Below are 14,362 nucleotides of genomic sequence, written 5' to 3' on the forward strand. Positions count from 1 at the left end.
GCAGATGGAGAATCTGCGCTCAAGCCAGCAGGGTTGGGAGCACGAGCAGCTTCTTTATTACTGACAGATGCAATTATTTTGAAGTGACAATTAGCATCACAGTGTTTGTGTGGAAATCTAAATAAATGATAAAAACCTTGTCTTTGAGATATATTTTAGAATTTCATTAATGCAGGATCCTGACCCCCCTCCACTCCACAGATCACCACAGTGTCTCCCCCCATGAGACGCTGCACCAAATCACCAACTACGCTAATAGGCTTGCCCGGTGGTCCTCCGCCTGAATGTGATTCAGTTAGAATGTATGCAGTATCCAAAATAAATCTGAGAAAATATATGAATAACAAAAGAAAGAAGGGAAAATTATACATACCAGTGCATGTCACATACTTAAAGGTAGATATGAAATATTTTTTTTTATTATTTATTAACTACGTAAATACACGGTTATTTCACAAAAATTATGACTGCAACATTATATAGATAGATATAATAATTATTATATCCCTCTTCCTCCGGCCATTCCTCCAGTCATGAATGGCCGGAGGAAAAGTGGGCGTCTGAAGGAAGTCTGGCAGAGGACTCACTCCCAAATGACATACAATAACTGACAAGGCAGAAGTCAAAGCTTAAAATTAAAGTATGAAAATCGCAGCATGAATATTACACTCTTGCACGAAAAAATGAAAGGAAGAAAAAAAATTAAACCCATGCTTATCTTGATGCCTAATTATTGTGCATATCTGTGCATTGTGCATATTTATATATCTATAAAACTGAAATGTGTACCTAAAATGAAGGTTCGCACGCGTCTCTGTTTTCTCAGTGCCTTCTCAGCCCCCTGGTGGCAACTCTTAACATCTTAAGAGTCCTCTGGAGCAGTCTTAACTTTTCGGGAGAGTAAGAGTGATTCTTATACTTGAGAGTTTTGATAACTGGCACTTACACTTAACTCTGTGAGTAGGAACAAATCTAAGAATTTTTCAGCACTTAAGTCCAAAATTCCACTCTAAGAAGTTTGATAAATACGGGACCTGTCTGACAATTCAGGCATTAAAAATGTCCTGACAAACTGTTGTTTAAAACAATAAAACTGCATCTTGTGGCTAAGTAAGGTGAGGATATTAATATAAAAAACATGTATTGAAGTATTCTAATATACACTGCTCAAAAAATAAAGGGAACATTTTAACAACACAATGTAACTCCAAATTAATCACACTTCTGTGAAACCAACTTGTTCATTTAGGAAGCAACACTGATTGTGAATAAATTTTACCTGCTGTTGTGCAAATGGAACTGAAAACAGGTAGAAATGAGAGGCAAATAGCAAGACACCCCCTATAAAGGAGGTTCTGCAGGTGGAGACCACAGACCTTTTCTCTGTTCTCATCCTTTCTGGCTGATGTTTTGGTCACTTTGGTATTTTGTCAGTTCTCTCACCATAGATGTAGCATGATGTGGTGTCTACAACCCACAGAAGTTGCTCAGGTAGTTCAGCTCATCCAGGATGGCACATCAATGTGAGCTGTGGCAAGAAGGTTTGCTGTGTCTGTCAGCACAGTGTCCAGAGCATGGAGCAGATACCAGGAGACAAGGAGGGGGCCGTAGGAGGGCAACAACCCAGCAGCAGGACCACTAACTCCTCCTTTGTGTAAGGAGGAACAGGAGGAGCAGTGCCAGAGCCCTGCAAAATGACCTCCAGCAGGCCACCAATATCCATGTTTTTGCTCAAACTGTCAGAAAGAGACTCCATGAGGGTTGTATGAGGGCCTGACGTCCACATGTGGGGCTTGTGCTTACAGCCCAACACTGGGCAGGGCGATTGTCATTTGCCAGAGAACACCAAGATTGGCAGATTCACCATTGGTGCCCTGTGCTCTTCACAGATGAGAGCAGGTTCACACTGAGCACATGATAGAGTCTGGAGACGTGACAGAGTCTGGAGACACAGTGGACAATGTTCTGCTGTCTACAACATCCTCCAGCATGACCAGTTTGGTAGTGGGTCAATAACGGTGTGGGGAGGCATTTCTTTGGAGGGCCGCACAGACCTCCATGTGCTAGCCAGAGGTACCCTGACTGCCATTAGGTACCAGGATGAGATCCTCAGACTCATTGTGAGACCATATGCTGGTGCAGTTGGCCCTGGGTTCCTTCTGATGCATGACAATGCTAGGCCTCATGTGGCTGAAGTGTGTCAGCAGTTCCTGCATGATGAAGGCACTGATGTTATGGACTGACCTGCCCGTTCCCCAGACCTGAATCCAGTCAAGCACATCTGGGACATCATCCACCAACAGACTGTCCAGGAGTTGACTGACGTTTTAATCCAGGTCTGGGAGGAGATTCCTCAGGAGAACATCTGCCGTCTCATCAGGAGCATGTCCAGGTGTTGTAGGGAGGTCATACAGGCACGTGGAGGCCACACACACTACTGACTTTCGTCTATTGGTTTTTCCAGCTTATGTAACGGATTTAAATTAGTTTATTTATTTTTCACACAAAATCTTCGTATTTTATGTGTTGGAAATTATCTTGGGTTGTGTTGGGCAGAAAATGTGTTTAATACATATATTTTTTTATTTTTATAATTATTATTTCAGTGTATTTTATTTCTCTCCGTTTCCCTTTGTGGGCGGAGCTACTGCTGTATCGGCCGCATCCGCCACCTTCTCCTCAGTTGGCTGTGAGTACTGCAGGAGAGAGGTCAGTGAAACTTTGGCTTCTTGTAAAAATATTTAAAATAATGTTCAGCACAGTGTTAAAAAATGTTAAAAAACAGTACAATATGAAACGAAATGACTGTTTTATGTCATAAAGGTATTAGGGGTGGATGGTATGTATTTAGGCGGAATTTTACAGTATAAGGGTGAGAATTGTTAGCAAGCTACAGCTGCTAGCGCCATGTGCAATGCTAACTCCCCTCCCCCACCTTTTCTGTGATTTTGCGGTCACGCAGGAGGTTGTGTAGGCAGGCACGAGGCTGGATGTTATTTCTCACAGATTGTTGTCTTTTACATACAGGTATGGTCTTAAATTCGCTTCATTAGCTCAGAGGGTTTATTTCTTTTGTTTGTTCTCATGTTTTTAAAAGAGTTTCATATAAAATATAAAAAGCAGGTATTTAAAAGGGGGATTCATTAAAAACATTAAAAATGAGGTAAAATTCATATGGAAACTAAGTAATATTGCACATATTTCTAGTTTTTGTTTTACAATTTGGCACTTTATCATTTATTCAAAGTCAGTCTTATAAAGATGTATTATATGAAGTAACATATGTATATATATAATGAATGTAATTTTTTTGTTATATGTGTACTGGTTATGTCTTCGGTTTTTTTTTTATATATATTTTTTTATTACAGTATGATTGTTGGTTTCTTTCATGTTACTGATCATATTGAGTTGGCTGTGAGTACTGCAGGAGAGAGGAGGATGTGTAGGCAGGCACGAGGCTGGATGTTATTTCTCACAGATTGTTGTCTTTTACATACAGACAATAAAAGATCTCCAGTTGGTACCGGCATTGGAGGTCACGAGTTTTCCCTTCTCACAACACAACGTAGAGTAGTCGTGGCCGGGTTCCCTTTGCATGTTCGCTGCATGTGAAGGTTTGGACCCGCTACATTGGTGCCGTGACCCGGATTCTTCAGAAGGATCAACACCAGTTTGACCACCGGGAGACGCTGCAGTATTTGCTCATCATAGTGACTGGTTTGAAAACTCTTTTTCCAGAGAAAAAAAAATTATTTCCTGATAGGCAATTGTAATCCTTCGGATGTGAAAATGTCTTATGTGTTGGAAATGGAGAGTGTTATGCAACATGACGATGTAGAACTTGGTCTTGGTAGGACGGGAGTTCAGGGGGAGATAGTTCAAACACCAGATGCTAGAGGGGTATTTGATTCTCCAGCATTATGTTCCACTCGTATGCCTGCTAGCCATCAGCCTCGTAACACAGATATGGGTTCTCCAGATTTGAGTAACCTTATCACTCAGTTAGCTCATCAGATAGGCCAGTCTATAACTGCTCAGTTGCAGAAAGGATGTGAAATCAAAGAGTCAGGGGTAGTTGAGGCTCAGAGTACCCAGGTAGAGCAGTCCCCAGCTGATTCACGTACACTCAATTTGACAGGTGTAAAACTGGTCATCCAGGCAGATGTAAAAGAACCTCCTAGTTTCCACGGAGATGGGTCTGAATCACTCTCCGCAACAATTCCTTCCTGAAGCCCAGTGAAGATCCTAACGTAATAATTGACATATTGAAGCAACACTTTAGTGAGTTGGCTTACTCATCTATGCCCCTTGCTGACTTTTATAACACGTTACCCATTGTTGGAGAATGCGCCATGGATTACTGGATCCGCCTACACAAAGCTGTCGATGTTGCTGAGGAGTGCTTGAAAAGGCAGGGACGGAAACTTGAGAGTCCTGGTAAGGAAGTGATTATGATGTTTATAAAGCATTGTCCTGACCCCGCCCTGTCAGCAGTTTTGAAATTTAAAACGGCTGATAAATGGACAGCGAGTGAAATTCAGGAGCGGCTTGATGTTAGCCAGACTGAGTGCAGGGCACAACAGCAGCAAGCGAGGCAAGGACGTAGCGTTACGGGGAAATGTGTAACTGTGCACTCACAGACATCAGTATCAGCCAAGCCTGAACTGCCATGTAACCTGGAGAGTACCTCAGAACAGATTGGAGTGATATCTGGAGCTACTGCGTCAACTGAGAATAGTACTGTCCAAACTCTCATTGGTCTTCTCGATTGTGTGATGAAACAGAACAATCAAACGACAGCTAATGTATCTAATTCCTTCAACCAGCAACAGCCATTTCGAAAACCATGTAGAGTCTGTGGAGCTACGGGGCACTCCACCACCATGCACTGCAGACGAGAGGGATTGTGTCTGGCATGTTTTCAGTCAGGGCATTGGAAAAAGGATTGTAGAAACCGCAAATTGGGGGCTGCTGATTCTAGCGCACAGGTCTCCCAGGGATGCCAGTCTTTAAACGCCTGAGCCTACATTTGGAGAGGGAACGTGTAGGCAGTGATTGTGAATCCCTCAAGAGTGTTGAAAGCGATCTTTTAGAGCAACAGTATGTACATGCATGCGCTTCGGTTCCTGGAGACGTCAAAGTGGTTGTACAAAATTCGCAAAGAGTCGAACCAGTTAGTGAACTTTTCTATACCTCGGTTACGGTGAATGGAGCGTTCCAGGTGAAGGGCATGATTGATTCTGGTTCAATGGCATGTACGCTGAGCGAAGAGGTAGAACAAAAGCTGCGTAGTGAACATGTCATCTCCAAAGAGCAACAGATGAACGAACAAATTGTCTTGGTTGGCTGCGGAGGTCATCAAACACGCCCCAAATGTGTTTACGAAGTGGAACTTCAAGTTTATGGGATAAGCTGTATTGTTCCCGTCCTTGTCGTTCCTGGGCAAACGGATGACCTCATTCTTGGCTCCAACGTGCTAAAGTTTATCATGCAGAATTTAAAGAGCAGTGAGGATTATTGGAGGTTGATTTCTCAGAATAATGATCAGCCATGTGGCGATGTTGCTCATTTCCTCGACATGATAACTGGTTTGTCTAGGTGGAGAGAGAAAGATCCACCTCCCAAGATTGGAACAGTTAAGCTGACCCAAGCCATCACACTTCTTGCTCAGCAGGAGCACCTTGTGTTTGGTAAGCTGCCAAGTAATGTTCCTGTTTCACCTGGAAGTACGGTGGTTGTCGAACCTACTTCTTCAAAAACAATGCCACGAAACATCATGGTAGGCCGGGTCATTACCTCTATGTGGAGCGACCGGTGGGTTCCAATGAAAGTAGTGAATCTTTCAGACAAGCCAGTAACATTGAAGAGGAACTGTAAGCTGGCCGATGTTTCACCGTGTTTAGCCGCCGAAGATCTCTCTTTGTTCCAGAACACCAATTCAGTCAAAAATGCTTCATCAGAGTTTGGTACTGTTACTAGCTCTGGGGATCTAAAGAGGAGACTTGAAGAGGTTGGCTTGAAGGATATTGACACTGAGTCATGCCAAGTCAGTTGTTCTACCAAGCAGGAGCTTTCACAGCTTCTTGTTAAGTACCATGAGGTTTTTTCTAAACACTCCTTGGATTGTGGTGAGGCCAAAGGGTTTACCCACCGCATTCGTTTAGTGGATGAGAGGCCGTTCCGTCTACCGTACAGAAGAGTTCCTCCTGCACATTACCAGAAATTGCGTCAGGTCTTAACGGAAATGGAGGAACAGGGCATAATACGGAAGTCTGTAAGCGAATATGCTTCCCCGCTGGTAATGGTTTGGAAGCGAGATGGTTCACTAAGGATATGCACCGACTTTAGATGGCTCAATGCACGCACCCTGAAGGATGCACATCCCTTACCCCACCAGTCAGATTGTTTGGCCGCTTTGGGTGGTAACACCTATTTTAGCACAATGGACTTGACCTCTGGCTTCTACAACATTCCGATGTGCGAGGAGGACAAAAAGTACACAGCCTTTACTACACCACTGGGCCTACACGAATATAATCGCATGCCACAGGGTTTGTGTAATAGTCCAGCCTCGTTCATGCGGATGATGTTGAGCATATTCGGTGACTTGAACTTCAGCAGCCTGTTGTGCTACCTGGACGATCTGCTAGTCTTTGCATCCACAGAGAACGAGGCATTGGAAAGGCTTGAAGTAGTCTTTCAAAGACTTCGCCAGCACAATCTGAAGCCGAGTCAGAAAAAGTGCCATTTCTTGCGCACTTCAGTCAGGTTCTTGGGGCACATCATAAGTGGTGGTGGAGTGGCTGTGGACCCTGAGAAGGTTAGTGCTATATCTGAGATGTCTGTAGCTAACCTTATGGAGGATGATGGTATTACCCCATCTGTCAAAAGAATAAAATCCTTTTTAGGGATGATATTTTATTATCAACACTTCCTCCCGAACTGCTCAGCTATAGCAAAGCCTCTTTTCGCCTTGACTGCTGGACAAAAGCGGAGAAACATGAAACAACGGTTGGCCAAAGCTGGTACATATAGAAGGCTCAAACCCATGGATTGTACATCCGAGTGTGTTCAGGCTTTTGAATCTCTCAAAGAGAAGTTGTTGCACTGCGCTGTCTTGGTACATCCTGATTTCTCCAGACCTCTGATTCTCTCCATTGACGCCTCCCTAGATGGGTTAGGAGCTGTGCTCTCACAAATACCACTTGGTGAGACCAAAGCAAGGCCTATTGCCTTCACCAGCAAAACTCTCAGCACTTCACAGAAAAGATACCCAGCTCATCGCTTGGAGTTTTTAGCACTGAAATGGAGTGTCTGTGAAAAATTTAGCCACTGGCTTAAGGGACATGTGTTTTCTGTATGGACGGACAACAACCCGTTAACGTACATAATGACGAAGCCTAAACTTGATGCGTGCGAACAACGTTGGGTTGCCAAGTTGGCTCCGTACACGTTTGACATTAAGCATATCCCAGGCAGACAAAACGTTGTGGCTGACACGCTCAGTCGAGACCCTTTTGCCAAGACGGTAGGTCACAGACTCCTCAGTGAACAGTATAGCAACCTCCTGTGTGAAGCCGAAGGTGTCAGTGAGGATGGAATCCAAGACACATTCCGACTGAAAGTGCAGTGCTGCAAAACAAAAGCAATGGCTGTGTTGTGTCCTGGCTCTCTTAGTTCAGAGAATGTGCACGCCCTTTATGAGTCCCATAGCAGTTGTGACATAGCAGCGGAGACCCGTGCAGCACAGTGTGTTCAGTCGGTTCAGCAGTTCTCCATGCCAGGCCAAGACGCACTCCCTACACTCTCCTTGCAAGAACTCCAGCAACACCAAGAACAAGACCCTGTCATATCCTCAGTTCTTCCATTTGTCATGCGCAAGAGACGCCCCTCCAGACGAGAAAAAGCTAAGCTCTCTTCAACCTCTCTTGGGTTAGTTAAGCAGTGGGAGAAACTCCATGTGCAAGATGGCATACTGTATAGACTGTCTAAAGATCCTCTGAGCAAGCACAACCGATATCAGTACATCCTTCCACTGAGTTTAAGAGACAAGGCACTGAGTGGTATCCATGATTTAGCAGGGCATCAAGGACAAGCAAGGACGCTTCAGTTGGCTAGGCGAAGGTTTTATTGGCCTAGGATGGAGCAAGATATTCAGGGGTATGTAAAATGCTGTAAGAGGTGCATTCTTGCTAAGACACCGGAACCATCTGCTAGGGCTCCACTAGAGAGTATTCAAACATCAGCACCCATGGAACTTGTGTGCTTAGACTTTTGGTGTGCAGAGGATTACAAGCAGCGTGCAGTTGATGTATTAGTGGTCACAGATCACTTTACTAAACTGGCTCATGCCTTTCCATGCACAAATCAAACGGCTAGACAAGTAGCCAGAAAACTGTGGGACCACGTCTTTTGTGTGTATGGTTTTCCACGGCGGATACACAGTGATCAGGGAGCCAATTTTGAAAGTGACCTAATTGCTGAACTGCTTAAGTTGTCTGGTGTTGCAAAATCACACACCACAGCATACCATCCGATGGGAAATGGATGCACTGAAAGGTTTAATCGCACCTTGGGCAACATGCTGCGTTCCTTACCCTTGAAAGCTAAACACCAGTGGCCTCAGCAGATTCAAACACTGACATTCGCATACAATGCTACTGTCCATGAGACAAGTGGTTTTGCACCATTCCAGTTGATGTTTGGGAGAGTTCCGCGACTTCCTGTGGATGTGATGTTTCAACATGCCCGCAAGGACCCCATCGTTGTTGGATATGATGCCTATGTGGAGACCCTCATGTCCTATCTTCAGGAAGCCTCAAAAATCGCACAGCAACATGCCACCAAGGAACAAAGGAAGCAGGCTCAAAATTACAACAGGAGAGTGAAAGGCCTTCACCTTAATGTGGGAGACCGTGTGTTAGTTGCTAACAAAGGAGAGCGGGGAAAGAGGAAGCTTGCGGACCGCTGGGAGGCAACCGTATACACCATTGTCGAACAGAATCCACAAACGCACACCTACAAGTTGCAGGGGGAGAGTGGAGCTACGAAAGTAGTACATCGCAATCTTTTGTTGGATGTAAGCTACCTGCCTGTTGGATTTGAATCAGAGGAAACTGATATGGCTTCAGATGGTGATTCCGAGAGCTTGAGAAATAGTGAATCCAGCTTTCAGCATTCAAACATGATTGATTCTTTAGAAGAACAGAGCTCTGAGGCCAGAACAAACCTGTGGGTTATGGAAGGTTCTACTCACTCCAAAAGTCAAGAGTCTTGTTGTGAGAGCAATCCTGCGTCAAGTCAGAACCAGTGTTTGTCAGAGCAGATCCCTAGTCAATGTAGCGAACTTCCTGATGACAGGAGTCTGACTTCAGGATATCCCCAATTGACTAATGTTGATTCAGATAATAGGGGCAATACCTGTAGTGTTCCTGACACAGGCTTTAGAGGTCTGACAGACTCAAACTCAGAAGCTATTCCTGGCCAGATAGTGCCTAGTCAGAGTGCAAACCAAGACACCCAGGGTGGGGAAACCACACACCATCGGGTTACACGGACAGGTAGGGTAGTCAAAAAGGTCAGTCGCCTGATTGAGACTATGGCCCAGAAGCAGTTCAGTCTAAAGTCACTTAGAGGTTCAATGAGTCAGAAATCTCAGTCACTACTGACTGTTTTGAGCAGTAAATGATAGAAGTAATGGGTTACTCCGTTTTAAGTTGATGTGTTTTTTTTTTTGTATTATTGAAAGATTCATAAACATATGGACATTTAATAGGCTGAAAAGTGGTGTGGTGTACGTGGCATCATATCAATTCTGAGAGGTTAACTAAGGCCTGATCACCCTTACTAGCTTCTTAACCTTTAAGAAATAGGTTGCATCCATTGCAGAAAAGGAATTAGATTTCAGGGATTCTTAAGTCTGGTCCAAGAGAAGAGTCTTCTCATAATTAGAAGATTTTGGTGAATTTTGTAGGGGGAGAATGTAACGGATTTAAATTAGTTTATTTATTTTTCACACAAAATCTTCGTATTTTATGTGTTGGAAATTATCTTGGGTTGTGTTGGGCAGAAAATGTGTTTAATACATATATTTTTTTATTTTTATAATTATTATTTCAGTGTATTTTATTTCTCTCCGTTTCCCTTTGTGGGCGGAGCTACTGTATCGGCCGCATCCGCCACCCTCTCCTCAGTTGGCTGTGAGTACTGCAGGAGAGAGATCAGTGAAACTTTGGCTTCTTGTAAAAATATTTAAAATAATGTTCAGCACAGTGTTAAAAAATGTTAAAAAACAGTACAATATGAAGCGAAATGACTTTTTATGTTTTATGTCATGAAGGTATTAGGGGTGGATGGTATGTATTTAGGCGGAATTTTACAGTATAAGGGTGAGAATTGTTAGCAAGCTACAGCTGCTAGCGCCATGTGCAATGCTAACTCCCCTCCCCCACCTTTTCTGTGATTTTGCGGTCACGCAGGAGGTTGTGTAGGCAGGCACGAGGCTGGATGTTATTTCTCACAGATTGTTGTCTTTTACATACAGGTATGGTCTTAAATTCGCTTCATTAGCTCAGAGGGTTTATTTCTTTTGTTTGTTCTCATGTTTTTAAAAGAGTTTCATATAAAATATAAAAAGCAGGTATTTAAAAGGGGGATTCATTAAAAACATTAAAAATGAGGTCAAATTCATATAGAAACTAAGTAATATTGCACATATTTCTAGTTTTTGTTTTACAATTTGGCAGGCACGAGGCTGGATGTTATTTCTCACAGATTGTTGTCTTTTACATACAGACAATAAAAGATCCCCAGTTGGTACCGGCATTGGAGGTCACGAGTTTTCCCTTCTCACAACACAACGTAGAGTAGTCGTGGCCGGGTTCCCTTTGCATGTTCGCTGCATGTGAAGGTTTGGACCCGCTACACTTAGAGTACCTTGTGTTCAGGATTATCTATACTACCTTGGAGATTCCAAGCAACTACTAGAGGTGGAAAAGGTTCAAAACAGATGGAGGAAAGAGATATTCAACCTGTCCGGTCTTCATTTAAGGCAAAAATATGGGTTCATTTTGGTTTTTACTGAATGCCGGGGAAGACCGAACTGGACACAATGTAGCTCGTGTGCAAGGATTGTGTAACGCGGTGAGCACGGGAGCATTAAAATATAGAGAAGGGTGAGAAATAATATAGAGAAGGGTGGACCCAAGTGCTGGCTCACAAGATCAAGACGTTTGACACTCGTCAAATGTATTAGCGAGAGGGAAACGCACACAGCGACCCAGAACAAACAAACAAAACAACACGGAAGACTCAACGCGCAAGACAATAGAAACCAAAACCGTGAGGGCACGGAGTAAATAGAAACAAAAAAACAACGTGGAAAATACAACGCGTGAAAAATAACACTCAACCGTAGTGAGACGAGAGGAAGAAACAAAATATCAACAGTAACTAAAAAACAGCACGGATAAATGCAACGCGAAAACGAAACCAAGGACACCAGCAGAAGTAACTGGCAAAAAACGCCGAAGCAAATTAAAACTCTTCCCAAAAATAAAGGCAAAACGGATAGGAAGAAATGCAGGATTGGGAAAACTTGAGATGGGTCAGGAACAGCCCCGGTTCTGGACTGCTTTGCTTGGGGGGGCAGTAAAACATAATGAGGGGGCATGTTGATAGTCATGTTTATGAAGCCAGAAATATATTCAAGGCTTGATTTGTGCATGAATGATGACTATTGATACTGGCTTAAAGTGATGTATTAGGTAAAGAAATAAAAATGCACATTTTCGAACTTAAAACTTAAAACACAATGATTAAAAAATACATGTTGATTATGTAAATGGAGAACAAAGATTATCTAATTGTATTTCATTTCAATACTGCCATTACTAATAGAACAACTCTATTTCTTGAAAGGCTGACAAATGTACCTATACACAGACTGAGAATATTCAAACATGGAAATAGAAATGAGTGAGAATATTTATATTACTGGGAAATTAAAATATAAAGAAAACAAAAGAATACAAATTCTGTTATAAAAGGGAGTATTCGTCACATTTCTATTTTGAAAAAGAAAAAAATATGAAAGTACATAAAATAAGAAATCTATCTACTGCACTTTAATGGTAAAAAATCTGGTAAAGTATTGAAGTTTTTATTGATGTTATGAAACGTACTGGTACAATGCGGTATTTATGCACAGTATAACAATACTGGCTGTGATGGCGAGGAATCGTTTAAACCAGGGATGTCAAAGTCAAAAACACAGAGGGCCAAAAAAACAAATTTGCTACAAGCCGAGGGCCGGACTGGTTCAATGTTTATTAAAACATATTGAAATGATTGCACATAGCCTATTGAACCAAGACCTAACACAGTGTATATTATTTAATGTTTAAATGAATAAAGCACTATTTTCTTATGGATCTGTCAGTAATTTCAAGTGAAAACATTTTTCAACAGGCAAACAGATAAAAGCAAACTTCCTTCAAAGAAAAATCACATGAAGACACACAGAAGACACACAGGTTTACCTTTTACCTCCGTGAACATGTACTCTGCCTCCCACCTGGCTTGAAACCCGTTCTCAGTGTCCACCTTACGTTTAGTCATTTTTGAGAAGTGGGATAGCTGAACGTTGATGTCTGCTCTGACTGCTGATTTAGGTTTATACTTTCGCGAGTGACCATAGTGCGCGACTCTGAATTTTAATGTTGCTTTGTGTTGCAGGTTTGAAAAGTGCTGCAATTTAGGCTAAAGTACTTGAAAATGTTTTAAATTGTAACTACTTCGTTTCACAACAAATATCTGTCTGACTGAACAGTTCTCTTGTATTACCTTAACAAATACGAGCCTCTTGTAATTCCAGGACGAAACATGAGAGAACGTGAAGACGTTAAGATTGGGGAAAATAAACAACCATTAAATAATGTGAATAAAAAGCGAATTATTTCGAATCATTTCGAGTATATGTATAAATATTTAACATATTTAAGTTTAACGTGCTGGAAAATATTGAAATGGACCTTTAAAGTGACGTACAAGTGCTTGAATTCCACCTTATACAGGTGTATGAACCCTGCAGACATGACTTTGTTCATTGCGCTGGCGGAGCCACTGCGATTACGTCATTTTCGCCGCGCGGACCCTGGCGACGCTTCGCGCTGCAGTGACTTCGCGGGCTACCGTTGCATTGTGGGGAATGTAGTGTTTGTGCGTACAAAACACCATCGGGCGGCTGTGGCCTGCGGGCCGGTTCTAATAGTAATTCAATATCATCCAGGGGGCCATAGATAATCAATTCGCGGGCCGGATCTGGCTGGCGGGCTTTGACTTTGACATATGTGTTTAAACCATGAGCCGCGACGGCTTGCACGGGGGAAAGAGCAGCCTCGCGCGCTGTCGTGCACCTCTCGAATTTTGTAACTTCGCGCGCGCCTCAGCGCAATGAACAAAGTCATGTTTGCAGGGTTCATACACCTTTATAAGGTGGAATTAAAGCACTTGTACCTCACTTTAAAGGTCCAGTTCAATATTTCTCAGCACGTTAAACTTAATTAAGTTAAATATTTATACATATACTCAAAATAATTCGCTTTTTTAATCACACTTTCAAAACGCCCAATCTTAACGTCTTCACGTTCTCTCATGTTTCGTCCTGGAATTACAAGAGGCTCGTATTTGTTAACCTAAGACAAGAGAACTGTTCATTCAGACAGATATTTGTTGTGAAACGAAGTAGTTACAATTTCAACATTTTCAAGTACTTTAGCCTAAATTCCAGCACTTTTCAAATCTGAAAAAGCAACATTAAAATTCGTCAGGTAAATGTTCATTCCCGTTTTTTATTACCACATATCGTTTCGGACAACACTGCGCGGCAAGTATTTAAACGCTTCCGCCGTTCGCGCAGGTTTAGGAGAACCAAGTTAGCCTAACCGCTAACGGCTAATAAAATAATTTAAGCAACACCTATGTAAGAGGTGAGTAACATTAAAGCAACGAAAAACCACAGTTAAGCAAATATTACCATGTGGAAAACTCAGAAGAGTGTTTACCAGTATACCTGTCTTTCACTCACACTAACAGAACATATACTGCCGAACTGAACCGTTTGGGGCGGTCTGCCGATTTTTATATGACTCAAAGAGCCAATCAGGAATAAGCAAGGAAATATCTTCACGCTGTAAAGCAAAATGCATTTTTGTGATTGGTTCAGAGATTATAAAAAAAAGCCGTTGCTTGCATTGTGCTTGGGGGGGCAAAGACACAATTTGGGGGGGCAATGCCCCCCTCTGCCCCCCCCTAGCGCCGGCCCTGGTCAGGAAGCAACACAGGAGATAGATACTCGAAT

General features: G+C 42.6%; 1 protein-coding gene across 3 annotated transcripts in view; it reads right to left on the bottom strand.

The window, feature by feature from the left end:
- Positions 1-14,362, bottom strand: part of LOC143497931 (macrophage mannose receptor 1-like) — an 84,369-nt gene that overhangs the window by 9,712 nt on the left and 60,295 nt on the right. The gene's annotated exons all lie outside the window — the stretch shown is intronic.

The sequence above is a fragment of the Brachyhypopomus gauderio genome, unplaced genomic scaffold, assembly GCF_052324685.1.
Source record: "Brachyhypopomus gauderio isolate BG-103 unplaced genomic scaffold, BGAUD_0.2 sc116, whole genome shotgun sequence".
NCBI classification, from domain to species: Eukaryota; Metazoa; Chordata; class Actinopteri; order Gymnotiformes; family Hypopomidae; genus Brachyhypopomus; species Brachyhypopomus gauderio.